Here is a 4,701-nt window from a genome sequence, read left to right on the forward strand (position 1 = left end):
ACACACACACACACACACACACACACACACACACACACACACAGGACTGCCTCTCCTCCTACATGATATGGACTCTTCCCGCCTCTCCACCCGGCCTAAGGCCACCATGTGCTCTCACTTACGAGCCACTGCCTACCCGCAAACAAGGCGCGGCTGGGGCTGTGCTGACTGACCAGCAGGAGGAGTCGAAAATATGGGACAATTTGCCCATTTAAAAAAAAAGGGGGGCAGGACACCTGCAAGAGGGCTTAAATACAGGACTGTCCCGTTAAAAATGGGACAGATGGTCACCCTATCCCAGTGCAATGTTTATCTTTTAAACGTCATACCTACATGCATAAATAAGATGAGCGAGGTGGAGATCTAGTTTCACATCAGAATGATGTTTAGATTATAGCTCTAAATAAAATAAAATAGAATAGGATATCCTGTATCCTTTAACTTAGCTTGGTAGTTAGTGAGCCTGCAAAACTCCCACCTACTGTTGCTGAAATGGCCCCAACAAGACTGGTTAGACCATGGGTCATCCAAGAGGGTAGGGAATTGGACCAGTGATCTGGCCAACAGAAGGCCTTGGAGCACTTTGACAGACTGTGCCAGCACTAGCCAGGAAAGGGAAGCTGCCTCCTCATCATGTCTGAGTTACCTGAAAGCCTAAGCCTCATTCAAAGATCCAGGCGACATGGGGTGTCATTGTGTGGAGAGTGGGACTGGGGGTCTGGAAATAGGTAGATGGGAGTGGAGAAAAGCAGCCCTGTGGCTGTTGGAGGAAAGCCAAGAAGCTTAAAAGAAATTGGTATTTAGAAATATAGCTGCTTATATATTAAATAGTTGTTGTACTTTCTTCCCTTGTTCTTTATTATTATGGACATCTGTATCACATCATGCAAGACATGTTCATAATCCCGCATGCTCTTGCACAGGGGGGAAAATCCTGACCTCAACGGGGCTAGGATTTCACCTAGGATTTTAATTTGTATACATATGCACCCATACCTACAGGCTGACTCAGACACAAAGAAAGTACTTGTTATTTTCAGTGGATTGCAGGTTGCTACTTAACATGATTCATGTGTCATAATTCATGATCACTCACAGTCATGTAAAAAGTTAAGACTCGTGTGTTGACTGGCACTGAGTACTTAGTAATAACGGAGTGGAAGAGGCTGACCTAGAGGAAAATGATCAATCTGAGGTTTTACACATAAAACACTAAATTCAGTTTTAATTGTTGCACTAATAGACATGATAACCATTGTTTCTCCTTACTCTACATCCACAGATTTTCATTTTCAGCTTCAGGCAGCTTGCGATGTATTGTGAAAAATGAAGGAATAAAACCAACAGGTTCCCATTGTAATTCTTTCTCTCTCCTGCTATTGTAGAAGGGATTAAATTACAGTCAGGAGCGCCTTGGAGGTTTTATAATTTTTCCCCTAGAGAGATTTGTGGTTTATTTTTCAAGACAAAGGAACCTGAATGCAATACATGACGACTATCCACACAGTGTCTTTTAAATCCATTTGGTAAACTATTTCCTCTAAATGTTATGTCAGCATTTCATTTTAATAATGGTCAGAGGAAAGGAAAATAATATAACCAGGAACTTACAGTGGGTTAAATTAACTTGCTCTAAGGCTGAGCTGTAGCAAATGCCTTAAAGAGGGAATGGATTGAGCTAATGAAGATTCCAAGATTTGTGCTGGACTTACCAGAAATATTTGTTTGCACACCACAGAGGAGAATTTAGCATGATGTCAGTACACTGACTAATTGTCAATATTTAAAATTGACGGGTTTTTGATCATCTTAAACTTGTTCTCTCAAAGTGACAGGGAAAAGTCATCGATGATCTTAATATACTGGAAATTTGAAAAACTTCCCAAAGTGTCAATCAGTGCGAATTGTTACTTTTGGTCTTATTGTAAACTAAACTACAAATCAAAGGCAAACAATGAAAGTGTGAGAGAGTTGCAACATTTTAGAGAGTTGGGGAAAGTCTATTTACTTCAATGATGACTTTAAGCTGCAGGAGGTGGCTGTTAGTTTGTAAGATGTTTTATGTAACTTATTTAGTGTAGTAAAATATTGTCCTATTATTACCATGTTGTTTTCTTTATAGCAACCTTTTTTTAAAAGTGTAAAAATTATTGTGGTCTTATTGGTTACTTTTCAGTTTAAAAAAAGGCCTAAAAGAGTTTTGCATGGTGTATATATACCATAAAGAAGATACATGCACACAAGAAATGAAGAATCACATCCAAGTTTAAATGGATTTCTCAGTTTTATGTGTTGTATGCTAAGGACTGTAAATAATGAGGTGAGGATGAGGTCCTGTAAGACTTTTACCTGGCATTGTCTTCAGCGCTGTCCTCCTGGGACCATTATTTTGATGCTTAGTCTTCTGTTTCAGTCACTCTGGCTGATGTCAGGATCTCACTATCAGAGCACTTGTGCAGCAGTAAACCTAGAGTAATCTTTCTTCTGTGTGCCAGGCTGTTTGGTTGGTAAGTACAATTTAAAATTTTTGAAAACCCTTTTTTCCTCAATAACTGATCTGAGTTGGAAATATAACCCTTCAAACTGCAATTTTTCATAGGAAGAATTTCGCACACCTCTCCTATTTGTTAGATGAAGCCCAGAATGAAAAAATGATTGTATAGATCATCCTGTAGAATTCAAACCCAATGAAAAGGCCTATTACATCCTGCTATGGTAGAAATAACCAGGGAAAGGATGTGTGGGGGACAAAATCTCCACTAGGAGCCTATTGCAGAGTGTCTGCCTTGTTGTTCTGTTGGGGGATGGTGAGGGTTGTTTTCCCCACTCTTCCCATAGAATGGGCCACTGTTCTGTCTCTACATCTTATGACAGGTTTCAGAGTAGCAGCCGTGTTAGTCTGTATCCGCAGTTAGTCTGTTAGTCTGTATGCTCTAATAAATTTGTTAGTCTCTAAGGTGCCACAAGTACTCCTGTTCTTTTTACATCTTATGGATTCTCCAGGATACTGGCAGAACCTCAGGAGGCAGGGGGTATCCCTGCATATGTTCTCTGCTTCCATGCTGGCTCTGGAGTCCCCTCCTGCTCTCAGGAAGCCCAACTCCATTTGGAACTCTGCTGCCAGGGAATCACTAAATGGTGGCTCACCCCCAGAACACCCTCCCCCCCCCCCCACGTTCACATAAAGCATTTCCAAGTGCAAAGAAAGGCTGTGGAAAAATTCATTCATTCTCATGCTGGATTAAATTTATGTTCAATTTCCTGTAGAGTTTAGAGAGGCATGATGTATGTGTCACATCATCATCAGCTGCTGATCCCTGGGCCCACAGAGCTCTCTGCAGGTTTGGGGCCAGGAGGAAGATGGTACTACAGAAACAGCTGAGCCCAATCTATCTTTTGTGGGGGATGGGTGTAGATCTGTGAGGAGGATCTCCTCTGTACTGGTCCAATGAAAGGAGTGATCAGACTTAAATAGTTTAGGCTAAATTCAGCCCCTGTTTACACCAGTGTGACCCTAATGGAGCAGACTAATATTATTAAGAATCTTGTAATTATGTAAAAGTAATTTAAAATGAATATGTACTTTCACTGTGAAGCTACCAAGCAGCCTGTAACTATTAAGAACTCTGCTCACCATATCTTCTACCAGCTGAAGTATTTAGACAGCACAGGCTGCGAGACCCATGAATAACACGTAACAATAAACCCTTGAAATAACAAAGAGGAACATTTTCCTTTATAAAAATCATAAATGAATGTTATGCCTTCCAACTCCAAACATTTCCTGATGCAATGCTCTTTCTGACCAGAAACATCTGCCTCCTTGACAACATCTCCAAGTCTCTTTTTACATTACTTCTCCCATTCTGTCTTCAGTCAGTTAGCGCTGTCTTCCGTCTGTTTAAGTTAGCAAACATTATATCCTTTACAGAGGTCACATTGTCTGGTAACATTCAGAAATGCATGTTCACAGCAATGAAATACTTATTCCCATCAAGTTGTATGCAAGGTCAGTGTTTTGAGAGGGAGGTGGGATAGGAGGAGATGGACTAGAACTGACTGCTTTCCTTGTACACAGATTTCAAAATGGAAATCCAAAGAGACATGAATGCAGCTTGAACGCCTGGCTAGATTGGAGGGATGTCCTGAGGGAGGGAAAAGAAGGTCCTGGTATGGAAAAGGTTGAGATTAGAACCATTGAGTTAGAGATCTGGCTAAGGAGCAGCTCCTTTTGTTCTTCTCGCCCCCCTTTCACTTCACTGCAAGGCAACTTCTCAAGTGCTTTTGCTGTTATGCCTCAACTTCTTCCTCTTGCCCTGCAGGGGGTGCTATAAGCAGGGAGGCTGAAGGCGTCCACCTTCTTTGCTGGTTCTTTCAGCTCCCTTCGTCTCTGCAGTCACTTATAGGAGAAAAATAAGGCAGGTAAAGTAGAGAGCAGTGCCTCGCCCCCTCCCCGAAGGGTCCCAAGAGAGATCCCTGAAGGGGAGGGGCTTAAGCAGTGTGGAGACAACCACCCCACAGAGATGGGGTCCTTGAGAGACCATTGCAGCAGGATTGGGGGAAACCTGAGACACTGTCCACCACCAGGAGGAAATGACTGGAGAGACCCCAAATAAAGGACTTAAAAACCCTCCATGGCAAAGTGTCGGAGACCCCAAGTGTGGGGCACTCCGGGAGAGCCACGAACAGATGGGGAAGGAT

General features: G+C 42.3%; 1 protein-coding gene across 1 annotated transcript in view; it reads left to right on the top strand.

The window, feature by feature from the left end:
• The first annotated feature begins 2,429 nt into the window (after positions 1–2,429).
• Positions 2,430–4,701, top strand: part of ARL14EPL (ADP ribosylation factor like GTPase 14 effector protein like) — a 12,995-nt gene continuing 10,723 nt past the window's right edge. The window contains exon 1 of the mRNA XM_026649213.1: positions 2,430–2,507. The gene's annotated coding sequence lies outside the window, so the exon portion shown is untranslated. The remainder of the gene's footprint in view (positions 2,508–4,701) is intronic.

The sequence above is a fragment of the Terrapene carolina genome, unplaced genomic scaffold (genome assembly GCF_002925995.2).
Source record: "Terrapene carolina triunguis isolate 2854851 unplaced genomic scaffold, T_m_triunguis-2.0 Scaffold69, whole genome shotgun sequence".
Lineage (NCBI taxonomy): Eukaryota > Metazoa > Chordata > Testudines > Emydidae > Terrapene > Terrapene triunguis.